Raw genomic sequence first — 20,107 nt, 5'->3', positions numbered from 1 at the left:
GGCATCTTACTCGGTGTGCCAAAAACGAGAAAAACATTTCCCTAGTTTTGCGGGCACCGGAACTAGCATTCCCCCTATTCATTAGTCCTCTACAGAGCCACTTCAGTGCTAATCTGTTCCGCGGATGCTTCAAGTGATCTGGAAATGTTATCCGGGCCGCTCAAGTGCTCTAGAAATGTGTCGCGGGCCACTTAAATGCTCTGGAACAGTGCCGCGGATCACTTAAGTAATCTGGGGAATGTGCCGCGGGTAACTTGAGTGGCGTAGAACTACACTGCGTCGCTCCTCACATAACGGATCTCTGAGGCCACTTAAATGCTCTGGATCTGTAAATGTGCCGCTTGGTTCATTTTTAGAAAATTAAGTTTCAGTTGGCGGGGGCCGCATCAGATAACAACCAGGGCCACATTTAACCCGTGGGCCATGGATTTAGCATATATAGGATGGAATGTGGGTCGCAATGAATGGCTTAAAGAGAAATTTCGAGTTCTTAGCCTTCAAATAACATTGAAGTTAACAGAAATTGATTATATAAAGGTATTTTCTTCTGAAATTTTACATTTTTTGCGTCAGAAAAAAGAGAAATAAATTTATCTTCGGGGGGTGGGGGGGTGGCGCATAGGGTGGTTCGTCCTCCCCCCCCCCCCCACCCGGACGGACGAAATTTCGCTGACAAGGGGGGAGAGATGGCTAAAAATCTGCTGACGTAATACTTGAAAGCCGTCCCTAACCCCCCCCCCCCCCAATGATTCCGCACCTTATCTATCACAGGTGATCATATTATTTTGTCCGCATGCTGTATACACCAAGCCGTTTAATGTCTGGTCGCAATACACCGGTCTCTCTCTCTCTCTATATATATATATATATCTCTATCATTTTCGTTTAACCACCATCTAAACCATAACCAGGCGTGGCTTTAAGCTCTCGTGTTGTTTGAAATTCTCATTTTCATGAGGGGAAGGGGGGTCTCGACCCTGTGTTTTTCTTCCTGGGACGGCTCCAACTAGGGCATCTAGAGGTCTGGGATAAAGAGGATTATTATCCGGGTTTTTTTTTTTTTGAAGGTTCATGACTAAGATGTGGAGCGTCACGATAACGTTAATACTTAATGAAGACGACGGAACAATTTATTGTTTGCTCATGAAGTTACGAAGAGAAGTATGTGATGTGATGTCTTCTCTATACCTCGAACCGTAGGATTCCGATAAGCTTCTCATGGAAGACAGCGTGGGTTCCTCATTTTTTGAAAGATTATGGATCGTTTTGTTTTTTTTTAAAGGCCTGGAATGGTGCCATTTCTCGGCCGTCACACGATCAGAGTGTCCTGAAAGGGCCTATGAAAGTTTCATCATAAGGTACGGGAGATACCAATACGACTTACCGCTTAACCAATCGGTTAACTCAACAACTTCCGGGCGTCTGGTTCCAGTTCGACTTACATACACCGCAGATGTGTAGGACCAAAGAATGGTGGTCTCTATTTCCCGAACGTACGAATCAATTATCTAATTACCTACGCCTCACAAATAATACGCTGACATATTCTATTCATAAAGTGTAAGTCGCATCCAGGGCCGCAACTCGGGGAGGCGGGTGCCCCGGTCGACCAGGAAGGGCGCTGTGAGTTTACTCTCCTTACTCTTTTTTTTTTTTTTTCTTTTAAAATTGCGGGGAGGAGAACGCCAAATTGTATATTTTGGCCGGGTGACAGATTAAATTTTCGTGGTCCTGCCAAATAAAACATATCGTGGATCAGAGCGCACAGAGTGAATGCTGGGAATGAAGCAGCCGATCTGTTAGCTAAACCAGCGACCGAAAGACCAGGAACAGATTTCTATGTCCTTCTCCCGAAGTCTTGGGCAATAAAGAAGTTGCGAAATGACCTATTACAGAAATGACAATCGCGGTTGTGAAACGACGGGAAAACAGGTCGTAAGATCCATGTAATACTTCCACAAGGTAAATGCTCTAGTCGTGGCTGGTCAAGGGAGGCTATTTTATTTTTAATTCTTTTCAGAGCATAGGACCCCCCTTCTCCTCCTACCTTCATCGTTTTCATCAGAGTAGGTTTCCTAGCTTGTGTAAACGTGGAGGGGAGGGAACCGCCTTTCACACTATACCACGGCACGGACCCGCAGCCAGAAATTTCGTTCGGAGGGGGAACCAAAATGATATAACAATAGATTTGGCAAATCCCCCCCCTCTTGTTTATTTCGGGGGACGGACGGACGGATCAGACCACCCCCCCCCCGCCCCCGCTACGGTCTTGCCACAGCATGCGAGTATAGCAAAGGACTTTCATTTTGGCTCTACGACTCCACAGAATTACACCACCTGGAAGCTCTACGGTTACAGCGAAAACATTTCAGAATGGAAAGAATCATTAGCGCTTTATTAGCTCAACACCACCACCACGAAGCTCCTGACATCATTGAAAAAGTCCATTTCAACTATGACTGACTCATATGCTATATCTTTACCTTTTTTTGCAGTATATCCAATGGCAATACGAGAAATGGCCTTCTTCATTGACGTCACAAGCTTCGTGCGGAGGCCTTGTTCTATAGGTGGTGTTGATTAGATACGTCACGAAGACAAAAACCACAGTCGCGGAACAGCGCCAAAGTATGGAAGTTTCAGTTCCGTCACAAGCTGATGACAACCCCTCATCGGACTTCGACTATGATCCTCTGGCATGAGATTAGATATTTCGGGGTTGTCTCATAGTGTCTATGTGTGCAGCTTCTGACAGTCAATGAAGTTCCTTGATTCCCGTCGGTGTCAATAAACACAATGTCGTCTCTCTTGTACGTATTACGTATACGGGGGTGATTCAAAACTCAACGTAAAGACTTCCAGGGGAGGTAGAAAACACAAAAGCAATACAGAATCACATGGGAATGTATGACCGGGGAAACACCAACCTGATCAGCTGGGCGGATAAACGAAGATGCAGAAATGACAAACCAATAATGGGTGCGAAAACTCTTTATTTAGCGATACTCTACACGAGGACAGCACGTGTATACACGTTAAGTTTCACACAACAAGTGCTCAAAGTTCTTACCGTCCACAGTTTTATGCACTTGTGACGCATTCCTGTGACTCTTTTTTTTTGTTTTTGCGTTTTCTACTTTCCCCTAAAAGCTTGCCCGTTGAGTTTTGTCAAATCACTCTGTATAATATACAGGGCCGGATTAACCATTAAGCAAAATAAGCAGCTGCTTAGGGCATCAAGAGAAAAGGAGCACCACAAAAAATGACAAAGAGTACTTTTTCTTTTAAAATTTTTTCCCCAGCATCAACCAACTTGTTGAAACCCTAATATTTTAAGAGCACTTGATAGTACAGTTGAAGACCTTTATTGAAAGGTTCCACTAAGGGAGGGCAGGGGAACTGGGGTCTGGTGCCCGGGCTCTGGACCAGGAAGGGTGCTGAGTTTATACTTTTTCGTTAAAAATTATGAGGAGAAGAGCACCAAAATGGATACTGATTTTTCAAGAAACAGGGTAAATTTTAGTTTCTAGTTGCGGCCCTGAGGGGAGACACACAAAAGCAGAGAAACTAAATGAATTGAAGCGCTTATTTCAGAAACCCCCATAAAATGGGGAAAAAATCCCAATCAACACACAAAGAAAAAATACTGATAATCTGCAAAAGCTTGTTGAATATACAGCAGGCTACGACGAATTCTACACCATGATTGTGAGTTGGCCGACATCCGAAGTTGAAATAAGAGGCGATTATATGACTGCTCATTAACGAGTGAGATATTACATGTGATTATTTTATTGCTACAAAATATCTGTAATTGACAAAATTAAAATTCAAATGTTATTAAAAAGTCAGCTTTGCCGCTCTTTTACCCCTGACTGAACATAAAAATGATAAAACAGTGTTATAAAATTGTTTTATTGCAAAAACCCCGAAACTGCAAGTTGGAAGGTTTTTCTTGATTATCTCAAGATTAGAGATTCTACACTTGTGGGGGGGGGGGATTCTGAAATAAGCACTTCAATTGCGTACAAGAACTTGTCAATGCTCAGTTTTTGGATCGAAAGTTTGCCCTATTTCCAATAAAGTAAGCCCAAAGCCGTCTCAACAACATCATAGGCTCCCGGATAAAACAAAAATTTTCTGAAAACCTAACTATGAATACCTGCGCCTACCAATTTGCATACTTACTCTCTCCGAAACTTTAACCAGATCGAATTGTCGTGAGGCCTCCAGGATAATCGAGGCTCCCGACCCATGGGATCATAGGCCTGCTTACCAAGGATCATATCTGCTTAGGATCATACCTGCTTACCAATTTACATATTCTTGAAAATTGTGGTCAGATCTAATTGTCATGAGGTCCCGAGTCATGCGTTAAGGTTAGTCATGCGTTAAGTAAAGGGAGGGGGGAGAGGCACCAAAATCATTTGTGTGCTTAGGGCCTTCATATGGGTTAATCCGGCCCTGATAATACCGAGTATATGTTCTTTGCCGGCCGGCCCGTCGTTTCAACTTTTTCCAGGGGGAAGGGAACGGAAAAAAGTCGAAATGATGGGTCTACCCAAGCAAGTCTACTTGGTTCAGTGGTTAGCACACTAGCCTGGAGAGGGCCTGCACTATTTCCTAGGTATATGATATGACCGATGCATAGCGAAAGAGAATCCGCCATCATCAAGTCAGCATTCTCATCCAGCCATTAGCTTTCGGTCATCATAATGATCAGATTGATCAGCGTTATTTGGCGAGATCCTACGAAAATTAATCGATCGTTTTAATATGGGGTTAAAGAGAGGAAAAATAAGCCCCCCCCCCCAATGATAAATCACTTGCAAACTCTGTGCACACACACACACACACACACACACACACACACACACACACAAAAGAGAGAAATCGATTCCGGAGGAATAAAACCGAATCGGAAATATCTCTTTCTTTCACCGAAAGAACTCCTGGAATGAACCATAAGCAACCTGCAGTTAAGATTAAGAGCCAGCAGGAAGCTTTTCTCATTCTCCTTTTGCTGCGTTTAATACTTAATGGAGGGTGGCCATGATATAAGATTCGAAGCTCGGTTTTCTCGATGGTGGATAGATGGTATGTGAGTTCTGGAATGATTATGATGGCCGCACTTAACCTAACCGGCAGTTCTCATCATCGTGCCCCTTATTGAGACAAACGGCACATTGGGTGCCTTTTTTTTTTCTCTTTTCGCTGATCACATCTCTCGCTTTCTATTCTGTATTGTGTGTGTGTATTCTCTGTGTCTTTTATACTATCTCCTTGGAGAAGACACTTAATCTTTTATTATTTGTTCCTCCTCTCTTCCAACTACTGGTGTGGTTGATGCAACTTTCTTTAATAATTCGTGGCAAATGCGATCCGATTATTCAGATGGATCGAATCCCGAGATATTTCCTGAACTGTATTGCAGGACTTCCGCGTGAATCTAGCCTTTATCGCCATAATCAACCATTTTCAGTCCTCTGGTGGATGAAGGGTCTCCTCTAAGTTTTTCCCATTTTACTCTGTCTGGTGCCTTTGCCATCCAGTTGAGTCCAGCCACTTTTTCGGATCTCGTCGACTAGTCTTGTTTGGGAACGGCTTCTCGCACGTTTAACACCACGAGAGTACCAATCCAGAATACTTGAGGTTCATCTGTTGTCCTGTCCTTTTGCAATATGTCCAGCCCATTTCCATTTTAAACGTTTAATTCTTTCCATGATACCATATACCTTTGTGTGGTTCCTCATCCAAGTGATTCGTTTTCTGTCTTTTCTTGTGATGCCTAATATACATCTTTCCATGCTGCTTTGTGTTGTCTGTAGCCTTTGCTTGTGACTGTCCATGTTTCAGCTCCATATAAGTCAGTGATCGTAGCACACTCTGGTTAAATACTTTTCTTTTCAGGCATAATGGCATGTGGCTCCTCAGAATTACACAATTATTGCCAAAAGTGCTCCATGCGACTTACTCCAAGTTAAATCTTTTGATTATTCACATGCTTGCACTCTTTTTTGTTCACTCACATGGTTGCATACGCTCTATGTCACTCTTTTCGTCACTCACTTGCTTGGTCGCAAAGTGCCAAAAGTGCTCCATCTGATTCTGATCCTTCTGTTTATTTCGTTTATGATTCTGTTGTCCATGGTAATCTGTTGTCCCAGGTATGCATAGCTTTCTACTTGTTCTATCTCTGTGTTGTTGAGCAAGATCATCATCAAAGTAAAGGAGTTGAACATAACTTTGTTCTTTTGCAGATTCATTTTCAAGCACACGGTATACTTGCCTTCGACAGTTCTTGTACCATTTCTTCTAGTTCGATTGGATTACTGCTGATAACAACAATGTCGTCTGCAAAACTCGAATGGTTTAGAAATTCTCCATTCATTTTCAATTCCTTTCTCTTCTCATCCCAATCCAGTTTTCTGAATACTTCTTCTAAAACAGCGGTAAAGAGCTTTGGTGAGATAGTATCAACCTGCCAGACTCCTTTTCCAAGTTTAATCTTTGCTTTTCCGACAGGGTACGGTAAACTATGTTGAAGGACCTCCTCGTGAATCTAACCTTATCATGTTGGAAAGAGTGTCAGGTGTTGTACAGTGGCAGATTTTTCCGCCTGGGGGCTACACAAAGTCCCCCCCCCCTTCTTCCATTCTGGTCTAATTTTCTTGACCACTCATTCCTCGAATTTGCCTCCCTTGGCTATTGACCCCAAGCATGGAAACACGCTTCTGCCTCCAACACACTCTTTTGGTCATTCCCATTCTTGAACGCTTTCTTGGTCATTTTTGGCCACTCTTTTGGTCGTTCACTGACCTGGTTCCTCTCTCTCCAAGTCACTCTCATGCTTACACACACACACTCTATAAGGTCACTCTTTCATTCTCTCCTATGCTCACGCACTAGATCAGTCTTTTAGTTGCTCTCACTAATCTGGTCGTACTCTAAGTTAAATCTTTTGATTATTCACATGCTTGCACACTGTTTTGGTCGCTCACATGGTTGCAAACGCTTTATGTCACTGTTTTCGTCACTCAATTGCTTGATTACTCTTTTGGATGGTTTACTGACGTGGTTTTTCAATCTCTCGGCCAATCCTATACTTACACACTCGTTTGGTCACTCACATAAACGCATACTATTTTGGTCGCTCACATGCTTGTACACGCTTTAGGTCACTCTTCGGTCTAGTTCTCGCTTTAAGTCTAAGTCAACGTTTGGATTACTCACATGCTTTCACACTGTTTTGATCATTTATTTACATGCTTTCGCACACTCTATATATGTCACCTTCCTCGTCACTCTTGTGCTTACACTTTCTTGGTCTCTCTTTTGATCACCCACTTTCTAGGCGGGGGGGGGGGGGATTTATGATTTTACTGCCACAGTGACCTATAAAAATTTTACTTCCTTCTCCCATTCCACAAATTTTCTTGACCACACTCCTTCCTCAAACTTTCCGACCTTCCGAACTTTCCGCCCTGGGCTATCGAAGCCCCCCTCCCTGTAAATACGCTTATAGTATTATGCCAACCAATTTGAATTGGCAACCCTGTCAGAATATATGCAAGCATAAATGGTATACTTACATTATTTAAAAGGCTGAAAGTTTGGCAATTAGTATAATCATGTATATCTTTAGCGCGCTGATGCAGATATAAAAAAAACCTCTCATTTCACGTGGAGAATTTCAGACGAGTTGACAGATGTCGGTATTGTTGCGTGCAATTCGCGTGTGCTGAAATATTTGTCCCCAGGGTCCATTCCTCATAGTTTGGGACTCTGGGTAAACACAAAGTTTGGACAATAGCAAACATGCTTCCCCGCTCAAATATAGTTTTTCTTCCCTTGAGGCTGTTGTTAAGAGTCGATTCCGACTCTTGGTGACTCTATAGATCATGGCTTTCCAAGCTGGTCTGTCATTCATAGCATGCCTCAGCTGTGCTAGCCTCATTCCGGTGCTTTTGCAATACGTTCTCTATCAATCTGATACTCGGTCAGCCAATCTTCCAAGCATCATCATTTTTTTCTAGCTAGCTTTCTGCGCCCATTATATGGCCGAAATAAGATAATTCCTGTTTAGTGACTTTTGCTTCCAGAAAATAGTCCTCTCTTCGATAACTGCTTTCCTAGTCCATGGAATTTAATTAGTCCATTTTATGTAGCTGTTCCATGGAATTCCCCAGCACCAAAGTGTCAAAGGAATCAATTATTTTTCTATCTGCTTTTTGTAGTGTCCAGCTCCTACATACATGCATTATGACAGGAAAGTCCAACGCATTTATAATCCTAATTTTTGTTTTCATTGAGATTTCTTTGTCTTTCATTATTACATTGAGCTTCCTCGTGACTGTTTTTCCCAGGATTACTCGTCTTCTTCTTCTTCTGTGCATTTTCCCCTCTTTTACAATTCTTGATCCTAGGAAATGAAATCTGTCTACAATCTCAAAACTTTCGCCATCTAGTTGAAAACTGTGAACATCTGCTGTAGTCATGATCTTCGTTTTTCTTTTATAATTAGATGTTATTCCAAGCTTCTCACTTTCTCTTTTTACTCTTGATTTTTTTTGTTCTTAAGTCCTCTTGAGATTTTGCCATCAGAGTTGTGTCATTAGCACGCTTAAGGTTGTTGACCACTCTACTTCCTATTCTAACTTTCTTAGGTTGTTGCAATGTAGTGTACACCTAAGGTGTAATTTTCAATGTTATTGAACTATGATCACATTTTATCAATGTTATTAACGTAACTGTTTATTTAGCTATCATTTATCTGTCCTTTTCTGTATTTGTATATCATTTACCGTTGTCTGGTAAGTTTTCGTAACCATAAGGAAGTATGTATATGCATTTGTGGCCGCTGTGGTGGTCGAGTGGTTATAGTGACGGACTCGCGATGCGAGGATCCGGGTTCGAACCCCACAGTGGTGGTCGGCTGAAGTTGGTTTTCTGTGGTTCCCAACTTCAAGGCGCAAATGCGAGCCGATCTCCCCGTTAAAAAGTCTCGTTAAAAGGCCACAGAGAGCAACAGTCCTACAACGATAAATCATTCAATCATAACACTACACTTCACTCATAGTTAGAAAAACTGGTGGCAGATGGCAGCACTGCACATAACAAGCATTACAGAGAAACAAAAAAAATTCACGTCAGGTTTCACTACACGTACACGCACATTCCCGCATGTACCGATTCGTTGGGGGTTCCGCGGGCGGGGTGCATGTGTGGTGTAGCAGTAGTAGGTAGGGCCTCCAAAAAATAGCTCGGGGATCCATGATGTTCTTAAGTCAGCCACCTCGTTGGGCAATTTGCCTGTTGTGGCGTTGTATTTGTATTTAGTGAACCACTCTATTCGTGAAATAAAAATGCAGTAATTCTTTCACCGCTGAAAGTCCCACTGTAAACTTTCAAATACAATGCAATGTAGGATGTATTTTCCCTATATTTATTACATATATTTACATTCAATGGATAGAACAATATTATAAAAAGAAAAATTACGAAATAGTGACAAAATATTTCTGACACTTGGGCGCCTGACAGTCGATAAAAGGAAGTAATAGAAAATTTGTTCATTCTTCAGTCAGTAAGTTGTTCCATTCATATACAATTGTTGCCCACTTGGATGAAATGTTTCTTACAAATGAACTCCCCACATTTGAAGCACTTTACAGAACTTTTTTGGTCAGTCTGTGGGCACAAGCGGCATCTTCTTTCTTTTGCTAGTAATTGCTACACTTCCAGATGCTTTAGGTCGGGGTTCGGGTTGTCCTGAGTTTCGAATACTCCCCGCCGATTGTCGGGCAGCCCTTGCCCTTGTCAAATGTTTCCTTCAGTATGATGGGTAACCAAAGTCATGCCCAGTTTCACAATGAAGATTCTCCTTTTATGAAATGAGTTAATTTTCCATTCTGAATTGACCTTGATGAACAGTACGTAACTCTAGAGTACTACGCATTTGCCTCTTTTCCGTATGCACGGTACAAGAGCCGTATCCTTTGTAAATACAAATGTTGAGATGTACTTTGGGGCCCCTTTTGCAAGCAATTGCGGAGGAATTGGTGGCTTATTATTTCTGATTGTTCCAATCATTGTCAGTTTTTTCTTCAGAAGAAGTTGCCCAAGTTCATACGACGTAAAAAAGTGTTGTTGCGACGTGAAAAGTTATTGTTGGAAGAAAAAACAACATAAATGCAGAGTATTCGTCATCAATAGTAGACGTGGCGTATCTCGCAGGCCCTGGAGGCATATTCACAACATTCTCTGCCTCACGCCTTCCGCATGAGGCTTGTGGTTCTGATTTTCATATGGTTTCAGCATCTTTGCTAAGTAGAGTCATCCTCTGACTGGTCAAATTCGTCATCTGTGTCATCATCGGGGGATAGTTCATTTTCAGAGACGTGATTGCCGATTTCTGCAACAACTTCTTCCGACAATGCAAGCGACAGTTGCTCAATTTCTTTATCAGCAAGTCCACGATTAGCCATATCACAGACTTTGGAGATTCGTAACAAAACACGTAAGATATAATTATGAAAAGTACAACGTCCACAATAGGAAGGTTAACACCTGCTTCCAATTTCTCTGGATTTTGATGCTCTCATTATATATATATTCTCCACAGAGGTATAGTTACACTCTTATTATGCACAACTAAAATTTTCAGTGAGCCATTTGTGGCATGGGTGACCGAAAAGAGGGATTGTCAACGCAAAGTTCGAGGATTAGAGTAGATGACAGGAAGTAGTCACGGAGAATTCCAGTTCGTATCTGGCATGGGTGGCAAAGGGGGTACCACCATCTTGATAAAAAAAAAAAAAAAAAAGCAGGGATCAACAGTGCCAGCTTCCTACATGAGCAGACGGGGTATGTGCCCACGGGCCCCAAAAATTGACTGTCTTTTATGTTATAGTAGAATTCCACCCCTCCCCCCCTTCCCTTTCGTAGAATATTCCCACAAATTTAAAGGTATTCAATTTTACATTCAAAAAAATAAAAAAATAGGGATATCCAGCTTGAAAACGGGACAGAGCTAATAGAACGGGAACTATATATATGTACGGTCGGGACGACACACACACCATTGAATCTCGCCGATTCAACTGGGGAGAGGCTGAACTAGCATCGAGTTTTTGGCGAGTTTCATCTTTGGAACATCCATGAAACGAGCTAGATCCTGGCATGCACGAGTAGAATAGACCCTCCCATAACAAAGCCCCCTAACAACACTAATCAACGCACATGGACAGATTGTAACCCATCTTGAACATCAATCGAAATAACAGTAATGTTTGAATCCTTAACGCGGATCGTATATTACACGAGTATCCTGAAACCACAAAATTTAAATCGTTAACGAACGCGTATCTGCTTTAACAGGCTCCATTATAAAACCAAGACATTCCATAAAACGATTACGCGAAAACAAAAAAAAAAATCAAATCAGTTAGCGACATTGTGTCGAAGCAGCGCCATTTCGCCAAATGATAACGGGCGTAATCGAGGCGCCAATTAAACGTTGCCGTAATAACAACCGTTTTACCAACGCCCCCTCGCATTAAAGGACACGATAGTAATTAACAGACGGAGGGGGGTAGTAATCGGAGACCGTCATCAGTGACGGTTTTGCAACCCCTCACCAACCTCCAGAAATGTTGTGTCTTAATCGCTCGAAACTGAATCCATTTCTGTTGCTGAATCGTCTCTGGAACGATCCAAACAATCTTCAATATTAATGCAAGCCGAATAGAAATGGCTTCTGCGTTAATAGCCAGCCGTCGAATAATAATAACAATATTAATAACAATGATAATTTACCGGGATCGTTGGAGGGGGGAAAAATGATGACTCGGGATATTATTTTTACACGGAAGCTTGTTGCTCGATCATTAATGGTCGCTCGCTTTTATGACCGATTACTGTGGCGATCCTTTAATCTACGGGGAGCTACTATCACTAGAACTCATAATCTTTGGAAATTAAAAGCTTTTCTTACCCGCTCTCGGAGACGATTTCCAGCTCCATTATAGCATGATATTCACAATTTGTCTGGGACATAGCCGTGGTGATGGAACTTGGATACATCAGTAAGGTTCTGAAACAATTTAACTTACAAAGAAACACAATTTTATATTTCAAGCTCTTGTTTATGACGAGGCGTTACAAATACACCAGAAGTGTTGGCCACATAGACCGGATTTCTGAGGAAAAGTAGCCATTTAGCCTCAATTCTTTAAAAAAAATAAAGAACCTTCTTTTTTCTTCGACTTCCTAAGTTGCATATCCTCAGAAATTCGTCGAATTCTCACAGAAATAAGTTGGAGGCGTGCGTTGCATACTCCTGAAAATGTGCTGGAGACGCGCGTTAAATACTCCTTGAAATACGTTGGAGGTATGCGTTAAACGCTCACAAAAATGTGTTGAATGCTCACAGAAATGAGGTGAATACTCACAGAAATACAAATACAACGCCACAACAGGCAAATTGCCCAACGAGGTGGCTGACCTAAGAACATCATGGATCCCCGAGCCCTACCTACTACTGCTACACCACACCCCGCCCACACCCTCCCCCCCCCGCGGAACCCCCAACGAATCGGTACATGCGGGAATGTGCGTGTACGTGTAGTGAAACCTGACGTGAAGTTTTTTTTGTTTCTCTGTAATGCTTGTTATGTGTAGTGCTGCCATCTGCCACCAGTTTTTCTAACTGTGAGTGAAGTGTTATGATTGAATGATTTATCGTTGTAGGACTGTTGTTCTCTGTGGCGAGACTTTTTAACGGGGAGATCGGCTCGCATTTGCGCCTTGAAGTTGGGAACCACAGAAAACCAACTTCAGCCGACCACCTCTGTGGGGTTCGAACCCGGATCCTCGCATCGCGAGTCCGTCACTATAACCACTCGAGAGGTGAATATTCACAGAAATAAGTTGGAGGCGTGCGCTACATACTCGGAAAAATGCGTTGGAGGCGTGCGTTGAACGCTCACAGAAATGCCTTGAATACCCCCAAAAATGCGTTGGAGGCATGCGTCGAATACTGATAGAAATGCGTCGAATACTGACAGAAATGCGTCGAATACTGATAGAAATGCGTCGAATACTGACAGAAATGCGTCGAATACTGATAGAAATGCGTCGAATACTCACAGAAATGCGTCGAATACTCACAGAAATGAGGTGAATACTCCCAAAAATGAATTCAATACTCCCAAAAGTAAGTTAGAATCATGCATTGCATACCCTAGGAATGTATCGAATGCTCCTAGAAATATGTTGTGCGTTGCATACCCTCAGAAATGCGTGGAAAAAGCATGTGTATATACCCCCCCCCCCCGAAATTCATGGGAGACTTATTTACCCCTGGATTACCTTATTACCCCATATTCGTATAAGGCTTGTGCATTTTCAGAAATGCGTAAAAGGTACGTGTATGCATAAAAGGATTGCGTATCTCTAGAAATGCTTAGAAGGCTTTCATGCCACTAGAAGTGGTAAATGTTCGTATTCGTAGAAATGCTTATAGTCCGTTTCAGGTTAACTTTGCAGTGAAGAGGAAGCTACGAGGGAACCGCATCACTCGTTGCTATGACAACGAAAGCCTCTTAACCTGTGTATCGATGCGCGGCCTCGGTGAGGTATGGCTGATTCTTGCCAATCTCGCAGAAAAAAATATTTTTTACGTGTAACGTAATGCTTGTAGAAAAAATTGCAGTCAGTTAGTAACAAAAAATTAGCTAATGAAAAAAAAAAATCATTGTCGATACTTTCAGAAATCAAAGTTGCGGTTTTTGAAATCATTTTTTTTTATTGAAAAGTATCTTAGTAACTCCTATTAACCCGGTTTTCACGTTTGAATTTGGGAATAGCCCCAAATAATAATAAAAATGATAAGGCAAAATTTAGAATTCTTTTACTCACTTTTCTTGCCGAAATTTCCGTCGCTCACCCACCCGAACGCATATACGTCGATGCGACTTGTTATCACTACAGTTTTAGTCATTTTTCACGGATTCCCATTCTATGGAATCCTCACTTGACGTTGTAGAACTATCGGATTCTCTATTACTTATTAATTGTTGTTGCTCCAACATGTGTTCCATCAGGCCACCTGCAATCCAAAATTCCTCTTCTTTTTCAATAACGTGCTTTATGCATTATTGCCAAAAAGGAACGGAGAACGTTTTAGCGTGTCTATCTCGGGTGAAAAGCAAGATACAACTGTCACAGAAGAAAAAAATACACTGCAAGCCTAAAACATTGTGGGTCTCTCTCTCTCTCGCTTATTTATATTTATCTGGAGAGACACTGAAGGGTCATCTGGAGGAACAGCCTCTGTTGTGGGGGAGGAAGTTGGTGTGGGTGAAAAAGAGACATTACTTATGTCAACACCCTCCGCTATCGGCTATTGGAATTCAGAAACCACCCCTATCCTACGAACACGGCAAGAAATAGATAATTTGAAAAAAGGAGGAGGGGGGGGGGTCTGGAACCGTAACCTACACCCATAAAGAGAGCCTCTCACAACGGTATCGGTGCTGTCGTGAAAGAGGGACACTTGTAATCTATGAGTGAATATCTGAATTCGTTGGAGGTTATTTTCGCGAGAAAAAAAAACCTGATTGAATATTCGTCTGGGTGTGTAGGCCTATAACTACATGCAAAACTGAATGAAAAATTGTATCGGAAAAAATTAAACAAAATGACGATATAATATATATATATAATTCTCTCTCTCTCTGAGCAATAAAAAAAAAAAAAAGCACGATAGTAATATTGGCGGGGAAAATTTCTTGGAAATCGCGCCAAAATGTTTTTGAGCTCGCCATGGATTTTTGATAATGGTAACCAATATTTTTCTAATTTAAAAATTTTAAACGAATATACATTGGTTCAAAACGGTATTTTTTAAGTATCTTTTTCAAAATCATAAAAAAATTTGAAATATTCTATCATCAGAAACCTCCGATGTATGGGAACTATATTTTGCGGCGAAGGAATACACTCTCTACCTTTCTCTCCACTGCAAAGTTAACCTGAAACAAACTATAGTAAGATTTTTTTCGCTGGAAATGCTTAGGAGGATTATGTACTTCTAGAAATGTTAGGAGGATTATGTATCTCCATGAGTGTGATACACATTTATATAGGGTGCGCATTTCTGGCAGTATGCAACTCACGCCTGAGCGGCACCATATTTTCCTAGATAGCCAGAATGTCCTGTTGGAGATGCTATGCGGGCATCATGATAGACTCGCATCACGAGGACTCAGGTTCGAACGCCACTACTGTACCGCACACCAACTCCGGCAGACCAAGACCCCTCTTGGCTCTCGTTGAGCCCCCATATGTATATATATCGCCACACACGGCAATTTTCAGTAAAGTTGGGTGAGAAATGAAGGTGCCATCTATCAGTCGTCGCCCCATGTTCCGTAGGTAAAGAACTTGTTTGCTGTTTCTGATGTGCTTGCCCGGATTCGAACCGGTAGATCTTCACGGTAAATCACATAGGTGAAGACGAGCATCTTGCCACTCGGGCACACAATTATGTGCATCAGCCGGGAAGCGTAATTGCAATCCCCTACTTTCTTACTAACACAGGAAGCATTGTTTACTAACCAAGCACGCCGGTGATTGGTTACTGCGAGCAAGAAAGCTAGCAAGACGTCACGAGAGGCGGAGTTTTGGGCGAAACTGAATTTCATTGACGAAAAATGAAATCATTTTTCATTGTATCAGTAAATGATAGCTGGGCCCAGCTTCGCGAGCCGTTATTACTGTCTTCTCGATGCACGTGAACCGCATTCGATTAAATCAGAAACAAAAATGGAAACATTTTTTAGTAAATCAATAAATGACAGCAAAGATGGAAATAAAAATTTGGATGGGTTTCCGACCGAATCGAACACACAACCTTCGGTACGTGAGTCGTATGCTGTAACCAACGGTGGATATCGGATTCAAGCACAATCAAATGTATCTATTGTTAAACGTCGTCAGCAAAACTCCATATGAGTGACGTAATGGTTCATAACTCATTCGGCCAATCACGATGCACTAAATTTCTACAATGTAGCTAGAAATGTAGGGATTGTTTATAAGCAGCCGGGAATGCCACTGACTTCACAGTGGGACCGCGCTTGACGTGTTGCTACAGCGCTCCCGAGCTATTATTGGTTGTTAACCGTCAAGCTTATCGCATTCATCGAGTGAAGAGGAGGTGAAGGCCACTTTCCCTCTTCCTCCTAGCGGTTAGAGCGCTTGGACGGTAAGACTCTGGCCGTTAGTAAATTGTGGTTTCGGCGAAATTGACGAACGTGCTCGACTATTGTACGGACGGCGGCTGGAGATACGAACAAGCTCAGCTAGTGTACGGACGGCAGCTGTGGGTGCGACGGAGGCGCTCATCGTGGATCGGTACGGCTATACTGGTTGCTTTTCTAGGATCATCGATGCATCGCGGATGTATCCTTTTAATTTTCCAACCGTTGCTGTAAGTAGTGAGTTTTCTCTTGATTTCGCCGATTTCTATTTGGTTGAGCAGTTAGTGCGCTTTTTGCATAATTATGGGAAGTACGAATTTGTCGCAACTTTGCTTTTTGCATGGGATTTATTTTGCTAGCCATCGTGCGGCTTGGGATAAGGTCTCAAATGCATATATTTCACTGATTGATTATGACATGAACACACGTAGTAACGATGACGAGGCCCCTAACGAAGCTTGCGTAAGGCATGACCTCATAGTCGCGATACTAAAAACTCTTGACATGCATTCGTCCCGTACTAGGCATGCAGAGATCAAATCGCCTTCAAAAGGCGCGTGCAGAGGTAATAATTCTTTCTGTAAACTGATTGAACTGGGCTTCAGGCTCGTCAATTGTGATATTGAATATGACAAGTATGAAATTGAAGATGTGAAGTAATTGCCGTAGAAATTTATGTAAACAACCAAAAAATTAGGATAGGTGTGTGTTATAAACCCCCAAGACACACCATAGACATTCCACTCTTTAATGAATTTTTCAATTGTCAGTATCCTGTGATACTTTGTGGTGACATGAATGCTAAATTCTTTTTGTGGAATTCGTACTCTACAAACACCCAAGGTAGGGTGCTTGAAAATTTTTGCATTAGAAAAAGTATACAGCCTTATGCACCATATACACCAACACACTTTCCTGACCAGGCTGGCCAGTCTCCAGCCATTCTAGATATAGTGCTTGCTAAGAATCTCACATGTACTATGTCAGTTCAAGTTCAACCTGCCACAAATTCAGATCACAATCCTCTATATTTTTGGTAGCGGATTTTAACATTCCTTTTATATTTAAACCAAAGAAAATAGTGATATGGTCATTATTTAAGCGAAAGCTCGCCAGAGCTTTCAAAATTTTCACTTTGCCCTCCTCCACTGGTGGCAATATTGCTCAAATGGAATCAGAGTTATTGACTCTCACTGAAACAATCATAAGTACTGCTAATGAATCCACCCAAGATGTCCCTACTAATAATCAACTGGGCATTCCTCGCTGGATTAAGGAACGCATTAAATTAAAAAATAAATTTAGGAGGAAATGGCAACGTACGTTAAATCCGTACTACCAAGATAAATACAGGTCTATAAAAGGATTTGAGTCAAGAGAAATTAGGGAATTGACGAGTGAGCGCTACATGAGTTTTCTGCGTGAGGCAAATTGTGCTGATGGCACGTTATTTAAAGTATGCAAAACTTGTAAGCCCTCCTATTCGAGGATTCCACCGATTACTGACACAAATGGAATATCCTATAGTGACAGCGACAAAGCTGAGGTATTTGCAGACACATTTGAGAGACAATTCTCTCCTTGTAACAACACTCCTCCTCAAATTATAGACAGTGTTGATAGAGAGGTTCAGGTATATTTTAGGGATATTCACCCAGAACATCCCTCAGCTCTATTTCCTACAGATACTGAAGAAGTAACTAACATAATCAAAAATCTCAAAAAGAAAAAGGCAACTGGTCAGGACACTATCTCTAATAACACTCTCAAGAATCTTGGGGTCATTCAAGTATTACGTCAGCATCGGGGGGGGGGGGGAAGTTTCGGATTTGCTGACTTTTGATGACAAGGGGGGGGGGGGGTTCGAAGGTTGCTTACGTCATCAACCACCCCTTTTTGAAGATATGAAATATTCTAAGCTGCTGACGAAATTTTGTTGACGGGGGAGGGGTGGAAGGGATCAGTGTTTTGCTGACTTTTGCTGACAGGGGGGGAAGGGGGTCAAAAATGGCTGAAAATCTGCTTACGTAATACTTGAATGGTCCCCCCTCCTGAAAGCACGGTTCACTATCTGGTCAATGTTTTCAATGAGTTGCTCCGAACAAATCATTTTCCTGCAGAATGGAAACTTGTTAAAGTTAAGATTCTCCCCAAAGCTGGGCAAGACCTACATTATCCTCAGAACTGGCGTCCAATCTCGCTTCTCAGCTCACTTGGGGAGCTTTTTGAGAGAGTGGTAGCTATAAGACTACACAAGTTTATTGAGGACAATAATATTATCGGTCCAGAGCAACACGGCCCCCGCAGCAAGCACTCGACCACTACTTAATTATTACGATTCGTAGAACGAACCCAAGAAGCCAAAATTTATAAAGATACAGCAGCAGCAGCACCCACCTTCGATTTGAAAAAATCTTTTGATAAAGTCTGGCACAATGGGCTACTGCTAAAGATGATTCGCATGAGAATGCCATATAACATCATTAAATTCGGGAGTAATTATCTCGACTCGCGTTCCTTCCGAGTACAGATAAATGACTCAACATCTAACTCTATACAGATTCGTTCATCAATCACTCAGGGAAGTGTGTTAGGTCCCATCCTACAGAATTTTCACATGAATGACTTCCCAGTTCCCTTAAGGGATTTACGGCTGTTTATGCCGATGATAGTGCTCTTTGTTGCGCAGATAAGGACCCTATAAAGGCCCTTTCAAATTTACAAGAAATGGTGAGATTGGTCGAGTGCTGGTGTGTGCGAACCCGTGTTGAACTGAATGCGGATGAAACCAAATTTATGTGGTTCACAAATAAGACCTCATTACCACAGCAAGCACATATAGAGGTACGGGGTGTTCTTGTTAACCCAGTCAATCACACTAAATGTTTGGGTGTGATAATGGATAAGAGATTCAGTTTCTCCCGGCAGTGTGTTGATGCTATTCGTAGGGCGACTGCGGCCTCTGTCATGCTTAACAGATTAAGCCATGAGCATTCGAGCCTTTCAACTCGAAACAAAATTATTCTATACAAGATGGCAATCAGACCGATACTTCCGTATGCTGCACCTGTCTAGTTGTTTTCGCATAAAATGAATATGACCGCTCCAGAGAGATTCCAAAACAAGACTCTAAGACGCTACACTGGACTTCCGTGGTTCGTAAGGAATGTTAATATCAGACGGGATTCTGGTGTGACTGGCATAACGTCATACGCAAAGAAGCTGGCAAAAAATTTATTTGATAAACTGAATGATTCTGAATTTCAACACCTTGCTGAAATTTCTTCACACGACAGTAGACAGAGAGCACGACTAAAAAAAGACCTAAAAACTTCTTACACATGCCTAGACCTGCACTGCCAGATCTATGAACATTGTCTGGAAATTACTGAATTGATGCACTAGCTCTAGGGGACGAGATGCATGCCAGTATTATGAAAACATATATATATATATATATATATTATCACTATTATTTAATTGGTGGAAATCTCACCATGGCCCTGATGAGACTCCTTTTTTGATTTAAAAAAAAAAAAAACTGATCCGTGTGACTTGACCCCCTCTTTTTAGGTTGATGTTGATGATATGATCTTGGTTTTCTTGTTGTGTGTGTTGCTGCAAAATTGTAAATACATGTAATCTCTTTTCACGACTCATATAATCTCTTTTCACGACTCATATAATCGCATTTACTCGCATAATATTCGCATTAATATCTTATTCATTGAAGTATATATGGTATCAAATTGCACTGGTACAGTGTAATCATTACTTATTATCATTTTAACCCCCTCCTTTTCCTTGGGTATCAGGTGAACCTGTTTTCACCCACTTTATTA

The 20,107-nt window shown here is 41.8% G+C and overlaps 1 protein-coding gene across 1 annotated transcript in view; it reads left to right on the top strand.

Annotated features, from left to right (window-relative positions):
- Positions 1-20,107, top strand: part of LOC149070744 (uncharacterized) — a 78,966-nt gene that overhangs the window by 43,887 nt on the left and 14,972 nt on the right. The gene's annotated exons all lie outside the window — the stretch shown is intronic.

This window comes from Pholcus phalangioides, unplaced genomic scaffold (genome assembly GCF_987345545.1).
Source record: "Pholcus phalangioides strain wild (caught in Gottingen) unplaced genomic scaffold, Ppha-v1.0 ptg000020l_1, whole genome shotgun sequence".
Lineage (NCBI taxonomy): Eukaryota > Metazoa > Arthropoda > Arachnida > Araneae > Pholcidae > Pholcus > Pholcus phalangioides.
This window is presented reverse-complemented; position numbering and strand designations above follow the sequence as displayed.